This window comes from Hordeum vulgare, chromosome 1H, assembly GCF_904849725.1.
Source record: "Hordeum vulgare subsp. vulgare chromosome 1H, MorexV3_pseudomolecules_assembly, whole genome shotgun sequence".
Taxonomy (NCBI): Eukaryota; Viridiplantae; Streptophyta; class Magnoliopsida; order Poales; family Poaceae; genus Hordeum; species Hordeum vulgare.
The window spans coordinates 425,267,547-425,293,759 of NC_058518.1; positions in this window are offsets into that span (position 1 = coordinate 425,267,547).

The following is a 26,213-nucleotide window of genomic DNA, read 5'->3' on the forward strand; positions in this document are numbered from 1 at the left end:
AATTTCTATAAGAAAAGAGATGTCATTTGGTTCATATGATAGGATATTTTTGTTAGATCTTAGCTAATGTTTTTATTTCTTTGAAATATGAAGGATAGAAACCAATCATACATATTAATAGAAATTCATTCCTACAAATCAAACTGCGCAAAATGGAATATTCCTAGAGGAATCCTATAGAATTCCTACAAAATTCTTTGAAATCATAGGTGGTCTTAATGAACTATAATTCCTTTGTTTGCTTTTACACAACATATTATGTTTTTCCTAAGTGAAAACATATAAAATTTGACCAAGTTTACAAAAAAACAATATGAACATTTAAGATAACAAGTATATATGATATAAAATTGTATTTCATGATAAATCTGAGTATTGTAGATGTTTATATTATTTTTTATAAACTTGGTCAAAATTACAAACTTTAACTTGTGAAAAACTAATAACAAAGTAAATAAAAGAAAAGGGATTACATAATAAACAAGGACAAATATATATGGAATAGGTACTCTACTTAGTACTAATTCTGGTAGCATGAAAATTCAACTGCTTGTTTCTAATACTATTTTCTTAAATAATTTTTTATCACTAGTTCTTCAATTCATCTAAAAACTCACTACTACAACATGTACATATATAGATTCATGCATATACTGTCTACTCTCGACCACGACGTCTACACATATGTATAAAAATATAGACAAATTTAGGGCAGTGCACACACCAGCTTGGTGGAATTATGCTAGTACATCTCTTACACCATGTCTCTCTCTCTCTATACACAACTTGTAGTGAAAGAGATAGTAAATAGTGTGTCAAAAGGCTTCGCACAATTTATTGAGAAGGTTTACCTAGCATTTGCACGCATTTGACTATGCTATCAACTATACCACCGCGTGGTTAGCACTAACCGAAGGGCGATATGTTGAGATTCCTACACCATCACACAATATGCGACAACTTAAAATAGAAAAGGTTAGTACCAACAACAAGCAAACCTCATATTAGTTATTTCTCCCTTTTCTTGATTAGATGACTAAGAATGAACTTTACGTACGAAAGGAAGTTGTGAAATACTAACTGGATTTTAGCAAGTACATTGGAGGAAATACAAGGATAATACCTCCCTCCACTAGCCTAGTGGGGCCTCTTTTCTACCAAATAAGGAACCATTTTGTTGATGGAGTAAGCTTGCAAAAAGGAGAGAGTTTAAAAAAACCATGAATAAGTTACTCATGAATTACATATTTGCATAAGTGAACTACGGTTAAATGGCAACCAAAGACATAGAAACATAGGGCTATCCTCTAGGAGGCCTTCTAGTTAGTAGCAAGAAAAAAATACATCCCTTAATACATAACACGCAATGTAAAGGAACCTGAGCTATTACCCATTCTTGATAACTATGCTGCATCTTTAACGGGTGTGTTTCTCACAATTTCAATGCTTTCAACGCGAAAGGCAAAAAAATCGCACATATCTTTGATCTCTTTAACATGCCCGAGTGGAAGAGGTTGGTGAAGGAGCGGTCACGTCCCCTCACTAGTGCAGTAAAGCCTTGCTATGGTGTGGCAAAGCTGTCCTTGCTCGCGTGGACACCCAACGCCATCAATATGGCGCCATAGTTAAAAAATAATGGTAGCGTTGGATCCAACGCTAATAGTATATTACATGATGCTGGCCTCTGTGTGACCAATGTCAGCTATACATCTATACTGTAGTTGTCGTGCCTTATTGTTCAACACGAGCAAAAAAAAAAATTGATAATAAAAAATACTACTTCAGAAACTAATAGCTTAAACTTCATAGAAGGTACTGATCAGTTAAACATACTTATAACTTAATAAGAGTTTAAAAACTTAGTACTCATGAACTAAACATAGTCATAAACTTCAGAGTTCAAAATTTAGCTAGTATGGATTAATTAAACATACTCATAAACTTTAGATAATTAAACTACTCTTCATCAAGGCATAACTTCAGCTGGCGAATCTTCTTCCAATTGGTCTCTCCATCTTTTTTGAAGTGAGAAACGTTTGTTTGTAGGTTAGCGTTCTTTAGCCTGAGTTCTTTTTCCTGTGGCTTCAGTTTGTCCCTTTGCTCCGTCATCTGATTCCTCAACTCCCCCAGTTTGTTTGACTTAGTGAGGGAATTAGCACCCTCTATGAGGAGACTATCCCTTTCACTCTTCATTGTGGCATTGTTTTCTTTGAGTTTTTTTATGGTCCGTTCTGACTGTTGTAATCTCCATTGATTCCACTTCTTCACATCGCCCACTGATTCGTTGTTACTTGTTGAATTGTCCATATGTGCTATTTTGAATTATGTACATAAGAAAATTAAAACTTGTAATGAAAGGTCACCATCTTAGAATGAAGAATTTAAAAATAACATGCAGAATTTTGAATCATTGCATAGCGGATCCTAACATGCATGATTTAAACTCTTTGGTTCCTTTCTTTTAGATTTATTAAGAATTAAACATTAGGTTGATCCCTTGCTTTCAGAATTGTTAGCAAGAACTAGAACATAATTAAGCACCATAAAATTTAGTATAAGTACGAATCATTATGAATTAAAGTGTGGTCTTTTATCTATCATGACAATTTGTGTCACTACACAATTAAAGGAGAAACAACAAGGTAGATTGTCAAGATTGAATAGTTAATCGACATATCATGGTTCTTACAGCTAGTAGTACTGATGAACTAAACAGCTAGTAGTACATGTTCAACAGCTAGTACTACATGTTGACCTACATGATCTACTACAGCTAGTAGTACGACGGTTTATCTATCATGGCGAATTCATCTAATGAAGCAGCAAAATCAATCAAGCTGCCTGCTAACTAGGTTTTACGGTAATTCGATCTAATGATAGATAGATGTGGTGGGAATGATAGAGTTGATGTACCTGTGCTTGAGTGTTGGGCGTCGGGCGGGGCGGGTCGGCGTTGGACGGGGCGAACTCACGCTCCTCCTCCAACGAAGACGGGTCAGGTCGGGCGGGACAGCGTTGGGCGGAGACGGGCTACGTTGGGTGGCAACGCCGTCGGGCGGGGGGTCGAGAGGAGAGAGGACGGGTGGAGTTGGATATCAAGAGAGTGAGGACGAAAGGATAAGGTTTTACTTTGTCGGGAGATGTTAAAACCGACTAGTGCTAGATTGGGCCTTATGGGCCTGAATGTGCAACGTCGGGCCTAATGTGCAACGCCAGCACTAAGCTAATAGCTATGGCATATGAATTTATCCCACGCCAGCACTATTTAAAAATATTAGTGCTGGCGTTGGTGAGAAATGGCGCGCCACGAACAAGAGTTGTAGCTAGCCATTTCTCTACTAGTGCCAAGGGGGGTGTAATGAGGTAAAGGTTGATGCAAGTATTGACAATTCTTCTAACACAACAAGTATTAGTATTATTTATAGGAAGCATGATGTAAGAACCATCCGCATAACTTGGCATTTTGTCGAGTGTTGCAACAGTGTAGAGGAAATGGAAATGCATGTTTGTCTCCAAGATTTATGACTCTTATGTTCATCTCCATATGTCCATCAATCTAGAGAAAGACTAATTGGTGGATCCTAGGGATCTGCCATCTAAATTGGAGGAGGGCCCATTGTCTCTTCATGTCATAGGAAAAGAGACAAAACGGTGATGATGTGTTTGCTTGATGTGTGAGTTTTAAAGATAATCATAAGAATAATGTGGTTCACATAAGTAGCTCGGTTTAGTAAGACAAAGCAATTGTGTGTTGAATAAAGGAACCACACCCCTTGCATGCCAGATTTGGTTGTTATTATGTTCTATATTGACTTGCGGTTTTTTATGGCACCTTTTACTACTATGGGAAATGAGAGGTCGTATAATGTGATCTTACCATTGATTAGATTGGGTATTTTATTCTTTTTACCATAATCATTATTTCTGCAATATTTTGAACTTATGGGCTATAGGGAGAGAAAGATCAATGTGGATCACAAATTGATCAGGTTCCATGTTGTGTCCATCATCGTCCGCTATCACCATGCCAAGTGGGGATGCTCCTCCAACCTGATCCCAATGCTGACAAGGTCGTTGCTCCTCCTCCGTGCATCCATTGATGCCCCTTACACATGCACCACCTTGGCCACTCCTAACCAAGCACTCATGCCACAAAATTGTTTCTTGAGGTTAGAAGAGAAGGTAGGATATGGGCATTATTGGTTGATCTGACGCAACTTTTTGTTTTCCCACTAATGTGGAATCGTTGTGGGTGTATTTTTGTTTTTCCCACAAAATGCTACTCTTGGTCAAACATGCACAAATTTGACTGAAAACTATTACACATGCCATTTTGAAACTAAGAGAGTACTACTCAAGAACTAAGCTAGACTCACATGGGAATATATAACCTAGCCATACATGTTCAAATCCGAATGAAAATACAGTTATTATTGTTTCAAACAAAATCACTAGCGCCTTCTCTGCCACATTTCAATACTAGGAAAAGGCTTATAGGTGGCCTCGAATTAGAGGCGGTTAACAAAAGGAAAGGTAGCGGTGATGGGTAACAAAACGAACCCACTAATACGTCCATTTTGCATAATGTTTTCCTACTGTTATTTACAATGTTTTGGGTGATTATTCCCATTTATAATGCAATTATAACACCTTTTCCCTCTTACTATGCAAGATCTATAAGAAGAGGAAAAGTGCCCGCAGCTGGAATTATGGACCTCACAAATTGCAGCACATATGGCTATTCTCGAGAGCTCCAAATGAACTAAAAAATTATGGAATACTAGAATAAGAATCACCAGGAGGGGAGCCACCAGTGGGCCACAAGCTCAGGTGGCACAGACCACCCTAGGGCGCGTCAGGTGAGCATGTGGGCCCACCAATAGGCCTCCGGGGCCCTCCTTCTCCTATATGGTGCCATTTCCGCTTAAAAATCAGATGAATACTTTCGGGATGAAATGCCACCGTCTCGGTGGCGGAACCTGGGCAAGAGCATTTTCTCTCTCCGGCGGGGCGATTCCATCGGGGATACTTCCCTCCGAGAGGGGGAAATCGAACCCTTCGTCATCACCAATGCTTCCTCCATCATGGGAGGACTCATTTACATCCAACATCTTCACTAGTGATACGTCTCCAACTTATCCATTTTTCCAAACTTTTATGCTCTTGTTTTGAACTCTAATATACATGAGAATGAAACTAACCCAGACTGACACTGTTTTTAGCAGAACTACCTTGGTGTTATTTTTGTGAAGAAATAAAATTTCTCAGAATTGGAGGAAATTTTATGGAGAATTTTTCTGGAATGTATAAAAATACTGGCGAAAAGAACCAACAAAGGGGGCACACATACCCACAAGCACAGGCGGCGCACCCTAGGGCGTGCCACCTAAGCTTATGGGTCCATGCCCACTCCGTTTGACCTATCTCGGATCCTATAAACTTTGTCTCGCTTAGAAAAAGTAGAGGAGAAAGTTTCATCATGTTTTATGATATGGAGCCGCAACCAGCTCATGTTCTTCTTTAGGAGGGTTGATCTAGAGTCTGATCCAGGTTACAGAGAGGGAAATTCGTCCCATCATCATCGTAAACCTTTCTCTATGAAAATATACATTATGCCCACCGTGGGGAGTGAGTAATTCATTTTCTAGGCTTGGTGGACGGTGATGGGATTGGATGATATTTATCATGTAATCGAGTAAATTTGTTAGGGCTTGATCCCTAGTATCCAATATATTCTCAGATTGATGTTGTTATGACTTTGCTATGCTTAATTCTTGTCACTATGGCCCGAGTGCCATGATTTGAGATATGCGCCTATTATTTTTCATGAATATGAGGGTGTCTTAGATCCTATCTTGCAAGTTGCATGCACCTATTATATGTTATGATCCGTAGACCCCAAACTGACAGAAATTGGGACCACCTCCGGTGATGATCATAGTATGAGGAGTTCATGTGTTCACTATGTGTTATTGTTTTATTCCGGTTCTCTATTAATGGGAGACCTTAATTTCCCTTAGCTTTCCACTAGGACCCCACTGCAATGGGAGGGTTGGACGAAATATGGTATACAGTTCTTATCATAAGCACGTATAAAAATATACGGAATACATGCCTCCATTGAATTGACGAATTGGAACTTCTTCCGTGTCGCTCTAGGTTGTGACTGGTACATGATATATGTCATCCATTCAATTATTAATCACCGATCCAATGTATGCACTTTGCTATTATTGTCTTTGCTAAGTTACTACTGTTGCTACTATTGTTACAATCACTACAAACTTATTTTGCTACTACTGTTACTATTACCGCCACTACCAAAACTATCAAACTATTGTGCTAAAAAATACTCTACTATATAAATATATATTTCCAGTTCTGGTTGAATTGACAACTCAAGCGCTAAGGCTCATAAATATCATTTGGATCCCTTGTGTCGAATAAATAAATTTGGGTGAAATACTACCCTCACAGAATATTGAAGTCCCCTATGCTTGTGTGTTATCAACCAACACCATCTCAACTGAAACCCTAGTTCATCTCTTGTATTCAATCTTTGTCCCAAAACCTCAGATGGGTACATGTGGGTTGGTGGTAGTGTTGGGGAACGTCGCATGGGAAACAAAAAATTTCCTACGCGCACGAAGACCTATCATGGTGATGTCCATCTACGAGAGGGGATGAGTGATCTACGTACCCTTGTAAACCGTACAGCAGAAGCGTTAGAGAACGCGGTTGATGTAGTGGAACGTCCTCACGTCCCTCGATCCGCCCCGCGAACAATCCCGCGATCAGTCCCACGATCTAGTACCGAACGGACGGCACCTCCGCGTTCAGCACACGTACAGCTCGACGATGATCTCAGCCTTCTTGATCCAGCAAGAGAGACGGAGAGGTAGAAGAGTTCTCCGGCAGCGTGACGGCACTCCGGAGGTTGGTGATGACCTTGTCTCAGCAGGGCTCCGCCCGAGCTCCGCAGAAATGCGGTCTAGAGGAAAAACCGTGGAGGTATGTGGTCGGGCTGCCGTGGAAAAGTCGTCTCAAATCAGCCCTAAAACCTCCGTATATATAGGTGGGAGGGACGGGGCCTTGCCTTGGGGTCCAAGGACCCTCAAGGGGGTCGGCCGAGCCAAGGGGGAGGACTCTCCCCCCCCCCCCCCAAACCGAGTTGGACTAGGTTTGGTGGGAGGGAGTCCCCCTTCCTTCCCACCTCCTCCTTTTTTTTTTCTCTCTTGATTTTCTTCTCCTTGGCGCATAGGGCACTTGTGGGCTGTCCCACCAGCCCACTAAGGGCTGGTGTGTCTCCCCCAAGGCCTATGGGCTTCCCCGGGGTGGGTTGCCCCCCCGGTGAACTCCCGGAACCCATTCGTCATTCCCGGTACATTCCCGGTAACTCCGAAAACCTTCCGGTAATCAAATGAGGTCATCCTATATATCAATCTTCGTTTCCGGACCATTCCGGAAACCCTCGTGACGTCCGTGATCTCATCCGGGACTCCGAACAACATTCGGTAACCAACCATATAACTCAAATACACATAAAACAACGTCGAACCTTAAGTGTGCAGACCCTGCGGGTTCGAGAACTATGTAGACATGACCCGAGAGACTCCTCGGTCAATATCCAATAGCAGGACCTGGATGCCCATATTGGATCCTACATATTCTACGAAGATCTTATCGTTTGAACCTCAGTGTCGAGGATTCGTATAATCCCGTATGTCATTCCCTTTGTCCTTCGGTATGTTACTTGCCCGAGATTCGATCGTCAGTATCCGTATACCTATTTCAATCTCGTTTACCGGCAAGTCTCTTTACTCGTTCCGTAATACAAGATCCCGCAACTTACACTAAGTTACATTGCTTGCAAGGCTTGTGTGTGATGTTGTATTACTGAGTGGGCCCCGAGATACCTCTCCGTCACACGGAGTGACAAATCCCAGTCTTGATCCATACTAACTCAACTAACACCTTTGGAGATACCTGTATAGCATCTTTATAGTCACCCACTTACGTTGCGACGTTTGATACACACAAAGCATTCCTCCGGTGTTAGTGAGTTATATGATCTCATGGTCATAGGAATAAATACTTGACACGCAGAAAACAATAGCAATAACATGACACGATCAACATGCTACGTCTATTAGTTTGGGTCTAGTCCATCACGTGATTCTCCTAATGACGTGATCCAGTTATCAAGCAACAACACCTTGTTCATAATCAGAAGACACTGACTATCTTTGATCAACTGGCTAGCCAACTAGAGGCATGCTAGGGACGGTGTTTTGTCTATGTATCCACACATGTAAATGAGTCTTCATTCAATACAATTATAGCATGGATAATAAACTATTATCTTGATACAGGAATTATAATAATAACTATATTTATTATTGCCTCTAGGGCATAATTCCAACAGTCTCCCACTTGCACTAGAGTCAATAATCTAGCCCTCACATCACCATGCGAATTACATTGTAATAAATCTAACACCCATACAGTTCTGGTGTCGATCATGTTTTGGCCGTGGAAGAGGTTTAGTGAGCGGGTCTGCTACATTCAGATCCGTGTGCACTTTGCATATATTTACGTCATCTTCCTCGACGTAGTCGCGGATGAGGTTGAAGCTTCGTTTGATGTGTCTGGTCTTCTTGTGAAACCGTGGTTCCTTTGCTAAGGCAATGGCACCAGTGTTGTCACAGAACAAGGTTATTGGATTCAGTGCGCTTGGCACCACTCCAAGATCCGTCATGAACTGCTTCATCCAGACACCCTCCTTAGCCGCCTCCGAGGCATCCATGTACTCCGCTTCACATGTAGAATCTGCTACGACGCTTTGCTTGGAACTGCACCAGCTTACTGCACCCCCATTAAGAATAAATACGTATCCGATTTGCGACTTAGAGTCGTCCGGATCTGTGTCAAAGCTTGCATCGACGTAACCTTTTACGGCGAGCTCTTCGTCACCTCCATACACGAGAAACATCTCCTTAGTTCTTTTCACGTACTTCAGGATATTCTTGACCGCTGTCCAGTGATCCACTCCTGGATTACTCTGGAACCTACCTGCCATACTTATGGCCAGGCTAACATCCGGTCTAGTGCACAGCATCGCATACATGATAGAACCTATGGCTGAAGCATAGGGGACGGAGCGCATATGCTCTCTATCTTCATCAGTTGCTCGGCACTGAGTCTTACTCAATCTCGTACCTTGTAAAACTGGCAAGAACCCTTTCTTGGACTGTTCCATTTTGAACCTCTTCAAAAACTTTATCAAGGTATGTGCTTTGTGAAAGTCCTATCAGGCGTTTTGATCTATCCCTGTAGATCTTAATGCCTAGAATGTAAGCAGCTTCTCCTAGGTCCTTCATAGAGAAACTTTTATTCAAGTAACCTTTTATGCTCTCCAAAAGCTCTACGTTGTTTCCAATCAGTAATATGTCATCCACATATAATATTAGAAATGCCACAGAGCTCCCACTCACTTTTTTGTAAATACAAGATTCTCCAACCACTTGTATAAACCCAAATGCCTTGATCACCTCATCAAAGCATTTGTTCCAACTCCGAGATGCTTGCACCAGTCCATAAATGGATCGCTGGAGTTTGCACACCTTGTTAGCATTCTTAGGATCGACAAAACCTTCGGGTTGCATCATATACAACTCTTCCTTAAGGAAACCATTAAGGAACGCCGTTTTGACATCCATCTGCCAGATTTCATAATCGAAAAATGCAGCTATTGCTAACATGATTCTGACGGACTTAAGCATCGCCACGGGTGAGAAAGTCTCATCGTAGTCAATTCCTGGAACTTGTGAAAAACCCTTCGCCACAAGTCGAGCTTTATAAACGGTCACATTACCGTCAGCGTCCGTCTTCTTCTTAAAGATCCATTTGTTCTGAATAGCCTTGCGGCCCTCAGGTAGTATCTCCAAAGTCCACACTTTGTTCTCATACATGGATCCTATCTCGGATTTCATGGCTTCTAGCCATTTGTTGGAATCTAGGCCCACCATTGCTTCTTCATAACTTGCAGGTTCATTGTTGTCAAACAACATGATTGATAAGACGGGATTACCGTACCACTCTGGAGCAGCACGTGATCTCGTCGACCTGCGTGGTTCAACAGAAACTTGAACTGGAGTTTCATGATCATCATCATTAACTTCCTCCTCAACCGGCGTCGCAACGACAGAGGTTTCCCCTTGCCCTGCGCCACCATCCAGAGGGATGAGAGGTTCGACAACCTCGTCAAGTTCTATCTTCCTCCCACTCAATTCTCTCGAGAGAAACTCCTTCTCGAGAAAAGCTCCGTTCTTAGCAACAAATACTTTGCCCTCGGATTTGAGATAGAAGGTGTACCCAACTGTCTCTTTTGGGTAACCTATGAAGACGCACTTTTCCGCTTTGGGTTCCAGCTTTTCAGGCTGAAGCTTTTTGACATAAGCATCACATCCCCAAACTTTAAGAAACGACAATTTTGGCCTCTTGCCATACCACAGTTCGTATGGTGTCGTCTCAACGGATTTTGATGGTGCCCTATTTAAAGTGAATGCAACTGTTTCTAATGCATAACCCCAAAATGATAACGGCAAATTAGTAAGAGACATCATAGATCGCACCATCTCTAACAAAGTACGATTACGACGTTCGGACACACCATTACACTGTGGTGTTCCAGGCGGTGTTAACTGTGAAACAATTCCACATTGTCTTAAGTGAGCACCAAACTCGAAACTCAGATATTCACCCCCACGATCAGACCGTAGGAACTTGATCTTCTTGTTACGATGATTTTCCACTTCACTCTGAAATTGCTTGAACTTTTCAAATGTTTCAGACTTGTGCTTCATCAAGTAGACATAACCATATCTACTTAAATCGTTAGTGAAGGTGAGAAAATAACGATATCCGCCGCGTGCCTCCACGCTCATTGGACCACACACATCGGTATGTATGATTTCCAATAAGTCACTTGCACGCTCCATTGTTCCGGAGAACGGAGACTTAGTCATCTTGCCCATGAGGCATGGTTCGCACGTGTCAAGTGAATCAAAGTCAAGTGACTCCAAAAGTCCATCAGCATGGAGTTTCTTCATGCGCTTTACACCAATATGACCCAAGCGGCAGTGCCACAAAAATATGGCACTATCATTGTTTACTCTAACTCTTTTTGTCTCAATGTTATGTATATGCGTATCGCTATCAAGATTCAATATGAACAATCCTCTCACATTCGGTGCATGACCATAAAAGATGATACTCATAGAAATAGAACAACCATTATTCTCAGACTTAAAAGAGTAACCGTCTCGCAATAAACAAGATCCAGATATAATGTTCATGCTCAACGCAGGCACTAAATAACAATGATTTAAGTTCATCACTAATCCCGATGGTAGCTGAAGTGACACTGTGCCGACGGCGATTGCATCAACCTTGGAACCATTTCCTACGCGCATCGTCACTTCGTCTTTCGCCAGCCTTCGACTATTCCGCAGTTCCTGCTTCGAGTTGCAAATATGAGCAACAGAACCGGTATCAAATACCCAGGCACTACTACCAGAGCCGGTTAAGTACACATCAATAACATGTATATCAAATATACCTGATTTTTCTTTGCCCGCCTTCTTATCCGCCAGATACTTGGGGCAATTGCGCTTCGAGTGACCCATACCCTTGCAATAGAAACACTCCGTTTCAGGCTTAGGTCCAGCTTTGGGTTTCTTCGGCGGATTGGCAACAGGCTTGCCGCTCTTCTTCGAATTGCCCTTCTTGCCTTTGCCGTTTCTCTTGAAACTAGTGGTCTTATTCACCATCAACACGTGATGCTCTTTACGGAGTTCAGACTCTGCGACTTTCAACATCGCAAACAACTCGCCGGGAGACTTGTTCATCCCTTGCATGTTGTAGTTCAACACAAAGCCTTTGTAGCTTGGCGGCAGTGATTGAAGGATTCTGTCAGTGATAGCTTCTTGCGGGAGTTCAATCCCCAGTCCAGCTAGACGGTTTGAGTACCCAGACATTTTGAGCACATGTTCACTGACAGACGAGTTTTCCTCCATCTTGCAAGCATAGAATTTATCGGAGGTCTCATACCTCTCGATCCGGGCGTTCTTCTGAAAGATAAACTCCAACTCCTGGAACATCTCAAATGCTCCATGACGCTCAAAGAGACGTTGAAGTCCTGGTTCTAAGCCATACAAGACTGCACATTGAACTATTGAGTAGTCCTCCTTACGTGCTAACCAAGCGTTCTTAACATCCTGATCAGCCGTAGCGGGTGGTTCATCTCCTAGCGCAGCATTAAGGACATAATCCTTCTTCCCAGCTTGTAAGATTAGCTTAAGATTACGAGCCCAGTCTACAAAGTTGCTTCCATCATCTTTCAACTTAGCTTTCTCTAGGAACGTATTAAAATTCAGGATGACTGTTGCGTGAGCCATGATCTACAACACAAATATATTCAAAGTGGACTTAGACTATGTTCAAGATAATTAGAGTTTAACTTAATCAAATTATATGCTAAACTCCCACTCAAAAAGTACATCTCTCTAGTCATTTGAGTGGTTCATGATCCACTTACACTATCCCAAGTCCGATCATCACGTGAGTTGAGTATAGTTTCAGTGGTAAGCATCCCTATGCTAATCATATCAACTATATGATTCATGATCGACCTTTCGGTCTCATGTGTTCCGAGGCCATGTATGCACATGCTAGGCTCGTCAAGGTTAACCCGAGTGTTCCGCGTGCGCAACTGTTTTGCACCCGTTGTATGTGAACGTTGAGTCTATCACACCCGATCATCACGTGGTGTCTCGAAACGACGAACTGTAGCAACGGTGCACAGCCGGGGAGAACACAATTTCGTCTTGAAATTTTAGTGAGGGATCACCTCATAATGCTACCGTCGTTCTAAGCAAAATAAGGTGCATAAGAGGATTAACATCACATGCAATTCATAAGTGACGTGATATGGCCATCATCACGTGCTTCTTGATCTCCATCACCAAAGCACCGGCACGATCTTCTTGTCACCGGCGCCACACCATGATCATCCATCAACGTGTTGCCATCGGGGTTGTCGTGCTACTCATGCTATTACTACCAAAACTACATCCTAGCAAAATAATAAACGCATCTGCAAGCACAAATGTTAGTATAAAGACAACCCTATGGCTCCTGCCGGTTGCCGTACCATCGACGTGCAAGTCGATATTTCTATTACAACATGATCATCTCATACATCCAATATATCACATCACATCGTTGGCCATATCACATCACAAGCATACCCTACAAAAACAAGTTAGACGTCCTCTAATTTTGTTGTTGCATGTTTTACGTGGTGACCATGGGTATCCAGTAGGATCGCATCTTACTTACGCAAACACCACAACGGAGATATATGAGTTGCTATTTAACCTCATCCAAGGACCTCCTCGGTCAAATCCGATTCAACTAAAGTTGGAGAAACCGACACTTGCCAGTCATCTTTGAGCAAAGGGGGTTACTCGTAACGATGAAACCAGTCTCTCGTAAGCGTACGAGTAATGTCGGTCCAAGCCGCTTCAATCCAACAATACCGCGGAATCAAGAAAAGACTAAGGAGGGAAGCAAAACGCACATCACCGCCCACAAAAACTTTTGTGTTCTACTCGAGAAGACATCTACGCATGAACCTAGCTCATGATCCCATTGTTGGGGAACGTCGCATGGGAAACAAAAATTTGCCTACGCGCAAGAAGACCTATCATGGTGATGTCCATCTACGAGAGGGGATGAGTGATCTACGTACCCTTGTAAACCGTACAGCAGAAGCGTTAGAGAACGCGGTTGATGTAGTGGAACGTCCTCACGTCCCTCGATCCGCCCCGCGAACAATCCCGCGATCAGTCCCACGATCTAGTACCGAACGGACGGCACCTCCGCGTTCAGCACACGTATAGCTCGACGATCATCTCGGCCTTCTTGATCCAGCAAGAGAGACGGAGAGGTAGAAGAGTTCTCCGGCAGCGTGACGGCGCTCCGGAGGTTGGTGATGACCTTGTCTCAGCAGGGCTCCGCCCGAGCTCCGCAGAAACGCGGTCTAGAGGAAAAACCGTGGAGGTATGTGGTCGGGCTGCCGTGGAAAAGTCGTCTCAAATCAGCCCTAAAACCTCCGTATATATAGGTGGGAGGGAGGGGGCCTTGCCTTGGGGTCCAAGGACCCTCAAGGGGGTCGGCCGAGCCAAGGGGGAGGACTCTCCCCCCCCCCCCAAACCGAGTTGGACTAGGTTTGGTGGGAGGGAGTCCCCCTTCCTTCCCACCTCCTCCTTTTTTTTCTTTCTCTCTTGATTTTCTTCTCCTTGGTGCATAGGGCACTTGTGGGCTGTCCCACCAGCCCACTAAGGGCTGGTGTGTCTCCCCCAAGGCCTATGGGCTTCCCCGGGGTGGGTTGCCCCCCCCGGTGAACTCCCGGAACCCATTCGTCATTCCGGGTACATTCCCGGTAACTCCGAAAACCTTCCGGTAATCAAATGAGGTCATCCTATATATCAATCTTCGTTTCCGGACCATTCCGGAAACCCTCGTGACGTCCGTGATCTCATCCGGGACTCCGAACAACATTCGGTAACCAACCATATAACTCAAATACACATAAAACAACGTCGAACCTTAAGTGTGCAGACCCTGCGGGTTCGAGAACTATGTAGACATGACCCGAGAGACTCCTCGGTCAATATCCAATAGCGGGACCTGGATGCCCATATTGGATCCTACATATTCTACGAAGATCTTATCGTTTTAACCTCAGTGCCAAGGATTCGTATAATCCCGTATGTCATTCCCTTTGTCCTTCTGTATGTTACTTGCCCGAGATTCGATCGTCAGTATCCGTATACCTATTTCAATCTCGTTTACCGGCAAGTCTCTTTACTCGTTCTGTAATACAAGATCCCGCAACTTACACTAAGTTACATTGCTTGCAAGGCTTGTGTGTGATGTTGTATTACCGAGTGGGCCCCGAGATACCTCTCCGTCACACGGAGTGACAAATCCCAGTCTTGATCCATACTAACTCAACTAACACCTTCGGAGATACCTGAATAGCATCTTTATAGTCACCCAGTTACATTGCGACGTTTGATACACACAAAGCATTCCTCCGGTGTCAGTGAGTTATATGATCTCATGGTCATAGGAATAAATACTTGACACGCAGAAAACAGTAGCAATAAAATGACACGATCAACATGCTACGTCTATTAGTTTGGGTCTAGTCCATCACGTGATTCTCCTAATGACGTGATCCAGTTATCAAGCAACAACACCTTGTTCATAATCAGAAGACACTGACTATCTTTGATCAACTGGCTAGCCAACTAGAGGCATGCTAGGGACGGTGTTTTGTCTATGTATCCACACATGTAAATGAGTCTTCATTCAATACAATTATATCATGGATAATAAACTATTATCTTGATACAGGAATTATAATAATAACTATATTTATTATTGCCTCTAGGGCATAATTCCAACAGGTAGTGTTGATTACACCTTGTAGTTGATGATAGTTGGTTTACTTGGTGGACAATCATATGTTCAGATTTTTTATTCCATATTTATCGTATGAGATCATGAACACAAATATGATTTGTGAGTAGTTCCATTTTTTCTTGACGACATGGGAGAAGTCTTGTTATAAACTATCATGTGAAATTGGTATTTGCTCAATATTTTGATGGCATGTATGTTGTTTTTCCTCTAGTGGTATCATGTGAACGTCGAGTACATGACACTTCATTGTACTTGGGCCTAAAGGAAATCACTATGCAGTAGGAAGTAGATGATTGGTTGCCAGAGTGAGAGAAACTTGAACCCTAGTTTATGTACTATTCTCTAAGTAGCTGCTTTGAATCCATATGTTTCATGCAATGGTTAGATTTATCTTAATTCATCTTTCGTAGTTGCGGATGCTTACGAGAGTGGGTAATCATAAGTGGGTTGTTTGTTCAAGTAATAACATCACCTTTACACTGGTCCACCCACATATCAATATATCAAAGTAGTGAACGTGAATCGACTAAAACATGATAGGCGTGACTAGAAAAAATCCCATGTGTCCTCGAGAATGCTTGGTCACTATAATAAACACTTTTGGCATGTACTTTGCATAATAAGGATTGTTCTACCTTGCTGCACTTTTTTACTATTATTACATGTCACTTGTTACGAACTAACTTGCTACCAAACTACACACTACTACTACTTTCAGTACTCGTAGAGAATACATTGCTTATCATTGGGTTCGACACTGACTTATCGAAAGGACTATGATTGATCCCCCATACTTTTGGGTGATCAAGACTCTTTTCTCGCATCATTTCTAGGGAGCGAAGATCCTTTGGTAAGGGAACATTTACACTGAGTGCTGAAATTTATCTTTACTTGTTACTATGGAAAGTAATCCTTTGAGAGGTTTTTCAGGGTATCTTCACCTCGACCGAAAGTGGTAAGACCTACTGAAAGGACGTGGATGTCGCCTAGAGGGGGGGTGAATAGGCGCTTTAAAATAATTACGGTTTAGGCTTGAACGAATGTGGAATAAAACTAATGTTTAATTTGTCAAGCACAAAACCTACAACAACTAGGCTCACCTATGTGCACCAACAACTTATGCTAAGCAAGATAAACAACTAAGTGATAGCAATATATATGACAATAAACAATATGGCTATCACAAAGTAAAGTGCATAAGTAAAGGGTTAGGGTAAGAGATAACCGAGGCACGGGGAGACGATGATGTATCCCGAAGTTCACACCCTTGCGGATGCTAATCTCCATTGGACCGGTGTGGAGGCACAATGCTCCCCAAGATGCCACTAAGGCCACCGTAATCTCCTCATGCCCTCGCACAATGCAAGATGTCGTGATTCCACTAAGGGACCCTTGAGGGTGGTCACCAAACCCGTACAAATGGCAACCCTTGGGGCGGTTACCGGTACCCGTACAAATTGCTCGGGGCAATCTCCACAACCTAATTGGAGACCCTGACGCTTGCCCGGAGCTTTACACCACAATGATTGAGCTCCAAGACACCACCAAGCTTCTAGGACGCCAAAGCATCCACGAAGAACAATCTCTAGGGTACTAAGTACCAAAAGGTAATATGGTTTCTCAAACTTCACTTCCACGTATCACCGTGGAGAACTCAAACCGATGCAAATCATGCAATGGCAAGAACACACAAAGTGGTCAAGTCCCTCACACTCAAATCCCTCCACAACAACAAAAGCTATGGAGAAATATGAGAGGAAGAACAAGGAGCTCACAAAGAACTCCAAGATCTAGATCCAAGGAGTTCCCCTCACATAGACGAGAAAGTGATTGGTGGAGATGTGGATCTAGATCTCCTCTCTCTTTTCCCTCAAGAACTAGAAAGAATCATTGGAGGGATTGAGAGTTAGCAAGCTCTAAGAAGGTCACCAATGGGGGAAGAACACGAGCTCAAGAGATAAGTAAAGACCAAGGGGGAATAAGACCCCCTTTATATAGTGGGGGAAGAAATCAGACCATTACCCCCACTTACAACCCGAGCCCAGCGGTACTACCGCTGGCTGCAGCGGTACTACCGCTGACCCTCCAACGGCACTACCGTTGGCTGCAGCGGTACTACCGCTGACCCTCCAGCGGTACTATCGCTGGCTGCAGCGGTACTACCGTTGAGCCCATGGTAGCGCAAAGATACTACCGGGCCAACCACCGCCAAGAAAGTCTTCGCAAAAAGTCCGACGTAGTACAGCCGCACGGATGACGGTACTAAAGTCCTGGAGCGGTACTACCGCTGACCAGGGGTGGTACTACCGCTGGGACAGCGGTACTACCGCTAGGGCCAGCGGTACTACCGTCAGCTCTAGCGGTACTACCGCTAGTGCGAGTGGTACTACCGCTCGCCACTAAAACAGCCATAACTTTCGCATACGAGCTCCGAATCGAGCAAACCCAAGCTTGTTGGATTCAGGGCAACAAGAGCTATCCAAACAGCGATATCATAGTAGATATGTGAGACCTCTATGAATGAAGAACCGGCAAAAACTCCAACATCGAAAACATCATAGTATATGCATATGGACTCCGTTTTCGATGAACTTGAGCTTGTCATGAAGATTACCATAAGCTCTAAAACTCACAAAGGGAAACACCAAATAAGAACCAAGAAGTATGATGCAAGGATGCAAATGGTTTGAGCTCTCAATGAACGATACGATCAAGCTACTCACTTGAGAGCCCCCCTTGACAGTACAACATTCTATCCTAAAACAGAAATCCTATCAAGGGCAAACCTATACCTTGCACCTCGACCTCTTGAGCTAGATGATGATGATCTTGGCTTCCTCAAGGTGGACCACCGTTCTTGATTGTGTTGGATTGATGAAGACTAGTTGATTTCTCCCCCATACTCACTATGGGTGGGCCACTCTTCAGCATATCTTCACAAGTCCATTGCCACCACAATGGACCGCAAGCTTCAAGCATGATATATTCGTGTTGATCCACTTGAACTTGCACACCGCAATCTTGATGACGATCACCACTTGACGTCATCCTTCATGGGTTGTATGAGATCTTCCTTTTGACGCAAGCCCATGGAAACACACCTAACCCCCACATAGAACTCTCACGAAGACCATGGGTTAGTACACAAACACGTAATGGACAATGCTTACCATACCATGGGATCACTTGATCCCTCTCGGTACATCTTGTACGCTTTGTGTGTTGATCATCTTGATTTACTCTTTGTTTGAGATCTTGATAAACCTTGTGTCTCTATGATCATTCTTTGGATAATACCTTGAATACCATCTTGGTCATCATATAAACTCCTTGAACCCAGCAGATGGACTTCAAGAAGTGCCTATGGACAAATCCTATAAATATAACTTAAGGCAACCATTAGTCCATAGGAATTGTCATCAATTACCAAAACCACATATGGAGATATATGCTCTAACACCTACTTATCAACCTATTGAACCTACTGAAAATATTTATTATGAAATTTCTTCGGTTATTTTAGAGAAAGTGTTAGCTACTCAGTATGTAGGATATGGAACAATACACCATGATATGCACCTAATCTATATAGATGAAGCATGTGGATTGTTTAATCTTGCACGTTTACCCGAGGATGAAGTTAAGAAGAAAGTATTCCCTTTATCTATGGGTGGGGGTGCATTGACATGGTACAACCTATTGGATGAATCTAGAGCATGGTACTCGAACCGATTGAAACTAGAATTCCATCATAAATTTAATCATATTCACTTGGTTCATTGTGATCGTAATTATAGATATAATTTATGGCCTCGTGAAGGAGAAAGCATCTATCAAGCTTGGTGTGGCTTAAATATATGTTACATACATGCACCAATCATGAGCTCTTGAGAAGAATGATTATTGAAAACATTTATGCTCGGCTTTCTAAAGATGATAAAGCAATGCTTGACACTTCTTATGATGGTTCTGTCATGAAGAATGGTATTGAATTTCGATGGGTTCTTATGAGATAATTAAATGCAACTTCGAATACTTGGAGATCGATGAAGGTAATAAGTAAATTATGAACCTTGAATTTGATTGTGTTATGTATTTTGTAGAAACAGATGTTTTTCATAAGCTTAGTGCAAAATATGGACTTGACTCTGAGATAGTAGCAACATTTTGTGAATCCTTTGCTACTCATATTGACCTTCCTAAGGAGAAGTTGTTTAAATTTTATCCACCTATTGGAATTACTTGTGAAGAAACACCTATTATTGAAACTAAAACAATTACTTACGTTGTTAACCCAGTTGTCCCTACTACTTATATCGAGAAACCACCTTTCCTTGTTAGGATTAAGGAACATGCTAAGGTTACAACTATGGTCCATAAGAGCAATACTAAAACACCCAAGCTCTTTGAGAAAATTAAAGTATAACCTTCTATTGAAATGGTTAAAGATCTCTTGGTTGATAATATTGAAGGCATGTCATTTACTTTTGTGATTGTGCTACTAGAATTGCTAAGCATGTGTTAGAAATGAAAAAGACTCACTCGAAAAAAAAGTTGTTGGCTGATACGCTCAATTTGCATCATGAATTATTATTGATATTTGTGTTGATCGTGTCCATTATCCATTATTATCATACAATTTTTATGCCCTTTCTCTATGAATATGCAACGTACATAAATGAGAGGGGAATGTCTTGAAACTAGAATTCTGGACCGGGAAACCGAGAAAAATACAGAAAAATCAACTTTATCCAAATGACCTCAAACTTTACGGATATTTTTTCTAAAATATTTGAGAACTTCTATGCCAAAAATATACCAGAGAGGGGGCACAAGCCAATAGCCCCCTGGCCGCGCCCTCATGGCTTGTGGGGCCCCAACTGGCCCTCCAGCGACCATATTCTCCTATATGATGTGTTTTATCGTAGAAAATATCATAACTCAGCTTTCGGGATGAAGCGCCACCGTCTCATAGGGGAAAACTGGGCAGAGGCCCTTTTGCTCTTCGGCATAGAGATTATGTCGGGGGAATTCCCCATCTGGGAGTGGGAAATCAAAGCCATCGTCATCACCAACGCTTCCTCCTTCATGGGAGGGAAAATCCTCATCAACATGTTCACCAGCACCATATCATCTCCAACCCGATCTCATCACGTGTATTCAATCTTTGTCTCAGAACCTCAGATTGGTACATGTGGGTCACTAGTTGTGTTGATTTCATCTAGTAGTTGATGCTTGTTGGATTACTTGGTGGAAGATATTATGTTCAGATCCTTAATTATTATTATTACACCACTCATCTTGAACATGTTGATGATGTGTGAGTAGGAATTATTGTTCCTCAGGACATGGGAGAAGTCTTGTTATAAGTAATCATGTAAAGTTGGTATTCGTTCGATATTTTGATGATATGGATGTTGTTACTTCTCTTAGTAGTGTCACGTGAACGTCGACTACCTGACACTTCACCATGTTGTGGGCCTAAGGGAAGTCATTGTGGAGTAACAAATAGATGATGGGTTGCGAGAGTGAGAGAAGCTTAAACCCTAGTTTATGTGTTGCTTCATACGGGGCTGATTTGGATCTACCTGTTTCATGCTATGGTTGGATTATTCTTTATTCTTCTTTCAAAGTTGAGGATGCTTGCAAGAGGGGGTAATCATAAGTAGGTTGTTAGTTAAAGTAAGAACATCACCTTAGCACCGGTCCACACACATATCAAATCATCAAAGTCGCGAACGTGAATCAACTTTATATGATGAACATGACTAAACAGAAATTTCCATGTGTCCTCGGGAGCTCTTGCTTTATATAAGACAACTTTCAGGCATGTCCTTTGCTATAAAAATGATTGGGATACCTATTGGAAATATGCCCTAGAGGCAATAATAAAATAGTTATTATTATATTTCCTGTTTCAAGATAATCGTTTATTATCCATGCTATAATTGTATTGAATGGAAACATAAATGCATGTGTGGATATATAGACAAAACAATGTCCCTAGTGAGCCTCTAGTTGACTAGCTTGTTGATCAAGGATGGTTAAGGTTTCCTATCCATAGACAAGTGTTGTCACTTGTTAACGAGATCACATCATTAGGAGAATGATGTGATGGACAAGACCCAAACTATAAACGTAGCATATGATCGTATCATTTTGTTGATATTGTTTTGTGCATGTCAAGTATACATTCCTATGACCATGAGATCATGTAACTCACTAACACCGGAGGAATGCCTTGTGTGTATAAAACGTCGCAACGTTATTGGGTGACTATAAAGGTGCTCTACACGTATCTCCAAAGGTGTCCGTTGAGTTAGCATGGATCAAGACTGGGATTTGTCACTCCGTGTGACGGAGAGGTATCTCGGGGCCCACTCGGTAATACAACATCACAAACAAGCCTTGCAAGCAATGTGACTAAAGAGTTAGCCATGGGATCTTGTATTATGGAACGAGTAAAGAGACTTTCCGGTAACGAGATTGAAATAGGTATGTTGATACCGATCATCGAATCTCGGGCAAGTAACATATAGAAGGACAAAGGGAATGATATACGGGATTATGTGAATCCTTGACATAGAGGTTCAACCGATAAGATCTTCGTAGAATATGTAGGATCCAATATGGACGTCCAGGTCCCACTATCGGATATTGATTGGAGAGTGTCTCGGTCATGTCTACATAGTTCTCGAACCCGCACGGTCTGCGCACTTAAGGATCAATGATGTTTCCGGTATAGTTGAATTATTGATGTTGGTAACTGAATGTTGTTCGGAGTCCCAGATGAGATCCCGGATGTCACGAGTGTCTCCGGAATGGTCCGGAAACGAAGATTGATATATAGGATTGTTGCATTTGGCTTCCGGAAAGATTTCGGGCATTATCGATAAAGTACCGGGAGTGACGAATGGGTTCCGCGGTTTTACCGGGAGGGGCCACCCACCTGGGAGAGAACCAAATAGGCCCATGGGTGGCGCACCAGCCCTTAGTGGGATGGTGAGGCTAGCTCAATAAGGCTATTTCGGCCAAGGCAAAAATAAAGAAGGAAAATAAAAAAAGGAAGGAGGTGGACAAGATAGGAAGGAGTCCTCCACCAAAACGAATTGGAGGAGGACTCCTCCCTCCATGCCTCGGTGAAGCCTCCTCCTTGGAGTAGGAGTCAAGCCACCCTCCCCTTCGTTCCTCCTATATATAGTGGAGGGTTTTAGGGTTTTTGCACCTCAAGCCTTTGTGCAGCCCTCTCTCCCTCCACTACTTCGTGACACCTCGTAGCTAAATCGATACGGCACGACGATGCCCTGCCAGAGTAGCTCCACCATCATCACCGCCACGCCATCGTGCTCCCGAAGAATTCAACTACATATTCGTCTCTCTTGCTGGATCAAGAAGGCGGAGATCATCATCGAGCTATACGTGTGCTGAACGCGGAGGTGTCGTCCGTTCGGCGCTAGATCGGGACGGATCGTGGGACGGCGTCGATTTGAATCGCGGAAACGTTCCACTACATCAACCACGTTATTTAACACTTCCCGCTTAGTGATGTACAAGGGTATGTAGATCCGATCTCCCTTTCGTAGATGATCATCACCATGATAGGTCTTTGTGTGCGTAGGATTTTTTTTTGTTTCCCATGCAACGTTCCCCAGCAGTGGCATCATGAGCTAGGTTCATGCATAGATGATATCTCGAGTAGAACACAAAAGAGTTTTTGGGCATTTCAATTTGCTGCCCTCCTTAATATTTTCTTGATTCAGCGGTATTTTTGGATTGAAGCGGCCCGGACCAACATTACTCGTACGCTTACGAGAGAGCGGTTTCATCGACTAACATGCAACTTGTTGCATAAAGATGACTGACGGGTGTTTGTTTCTTCAACTTTAGTTGAATCTGATTTGACCGACGCGGTCCTTGGAGAAGGTTAAATATCAATTTCATATCACTGTTGTGGCTTTGCGTAAGTAAGAAGCGATCATACTAGATACCCATAGCAGCCACGTAAAACATGCAACAACAAATTAGAGGACGTCTAACTTGTTTTTGGAGGGTATGCATGTGATTTGATATGGCCAAAGACATGATATGATATATTGGATGTATGAGATGATCATGTTGTAATAGTTAAATATCGACTTGCACATCGATGCTACGACAACCGGCAGGAGCCATAAGGTTGTATTTAATTATTTTTGCGCTTGCAGATGCTCTTGCTATATCGCTAGGCAGTAGCTTTAGTAGTAACAGCATAGATAGCGTGACAACCTCGATGGCAGCACGATGATGGAGATCATGGTGTGGCGCCGGTTACGATGGAGATCATGCAGGTGCTTTGGTGACGGAGATCAAGAAGCACAAGTTCATGGCCATATCATGTCACTTATGATTTGCATGTGATGTTAATCCTTTTATGCGACTTATTTTCCTTAGAACGACGGTGGCATTTTAAGGTGATCCCTCACTAAATTTCAAGATAAAATTGTGTTCTCCCCGACTATGCACCGTTGCGGCAGTTCGTCGTTTCGAGACACCACGTGATGACCGGGTGTGATAGATTCAATGTTCAAATACAATGGGTGCAAAACGGTTGCACATGCGGAACACTCGGGTTATACTTGACGATTCTAGCATGTACAGACATGCCCTCGGAATACAAGAGACCGAAAGGTCGAGCATGAATCATATAGTTGATATGATCAACATGGAGATGTTCACAAAAAACAACACCACGGTAATTCTGTTGAAAACAGCGTCACTTCGGGTTAGTTCTAATTAAATCATATAAAGTACATCAAAAACATATAAAAATATTGTAAACATAGGTAAATATGACATGAATACTTCATAAATTATCGATACGTTCGAGACGTATTAGTCCACGAGAAGCTTGTTCACTATAAGAAACAATTTTGGCTTGTCCTTTGAATAATAAGGATTAGGCTACCTTGTTGCGCTTTGTTAGTATTGTTACTTATTACTTGTCATGAATTATCTTACTACCAAACTACACATTACTACTACTTTCACTACTCAACCACTCACAAAGAATACCTTGTTGAAACCACTTATCATTTCCTTCTGCTTCTCATTGGATTCGACACTATTACTTATCAAAAGCACTATGATTGATTTCCTATACTTGTGGGTCATCACCCACCACTAGAATCAGCAGAGCAATGGCGGTTAGATTTACCCACCCGCCACACGTAAACTCTTCCAAATTTGTATGCATGATGAAATCTACCAGCAACGGAGTCGGAAAAGGGTGAGAATCATTGAACCACCAACGTTAGAGGGGGTCATGGATTTGTCGAAGCATTCCCTACTGATAAAATATATCTGGAGTTCGACAATATTTTCTAGGTGGAAGTAGTTAGGTTGTCCTTAATGAGGCTTTGGTCGATCTAGCATGTTACAAATCCCTTACTCGAGAATAAAGAAGTTGTCTTCCTTGATCCATATCTCACGCATTGTGCCAATGTGGATTCTCATAAAGGCGAGAACGAAATTGTGACTTACCTTTTCCTGATCATTCTTCATAGTCTTGGGCACAAGGACAACTTTATCATGCCTTACATGGAAATGTAAGTTGTTCATTCCTTTATCCTTTCACATGTACATGACACATTCGATGTCAATCACATTCATGTTACATTTTTCAATTGATTTGCGCAGCAATGAACATTGGATCTTCATCACATTGATGCCCCAAGACGGCCAAGTTTATATCTTTCATTCCAGGAGAGACCCTAACAAGTCGTGAACCAATCTAAAGAAATTTATGAATGCTGCTCTTTTGGTGTGTCATAAGTCCAACAATATGAGCATGTAATATTCGCACTACAGATTTCACACCAGCTTTTGTTGCCGGCAACAACCCAAAGACGAAACCTTGCACATGTGTGTCTACTAGGCCATGGTCCTCATGGATGACTATGTGCACGCATGTCCAGTTTGAGAAGTCATTCAATCTTGCAGAAATGGTCCAAACAAAAAGAGGATGGAAGTTAAGCTTGCTCACTTTTGGATAGAGTATGAGCGCCTTCAAAGGGTGCTCACTAATATCATCAATCGAGCGGTAGGGAAGGATGAGGGGATGTTCTAATGCGGGGTAGAGGGCAAAGTAGAACGAGACTTGAAAATTATACATCAAAATGTCAATGGATGTTATTACTAAAGGATGGATATATATGCTCCTTTCGAAAAACTTTTCAAACTTTAAATTATATCATGATGCAATGCTTGTTGCCTTCCCTACTCTATTAATTACCTTGTGATCTTTAGTTTATATGTAGGTGTGTCATATCTTCATATGAATTATCTTGTGGTCTTTAGTTTATATGTACATGTGTCATATGTTTATATGAATTACCTTGTGATCTTTAATTTATATGTATTTGTGTCATATGTTTATATGTACCTTGTGACCTTTTGCATATATGTATATAGTTGGAATGTTGTTGTGTGCTAAAAATAAAAGATGGGATCGCATTGCGAGAATAATTGTGGGAGTGGGTGTTTGCGGCACACATGGAGAAACACTGACAAGCATCGGGTAGAGAAGCTCAAGGAGGCGATGCTAGCTTGGAGAAGTGTTCCAACGGTCTAGTGTTCCCTCCCAGCGATCCAGAAGATAGCAGAGAGATGGTCCAATGACC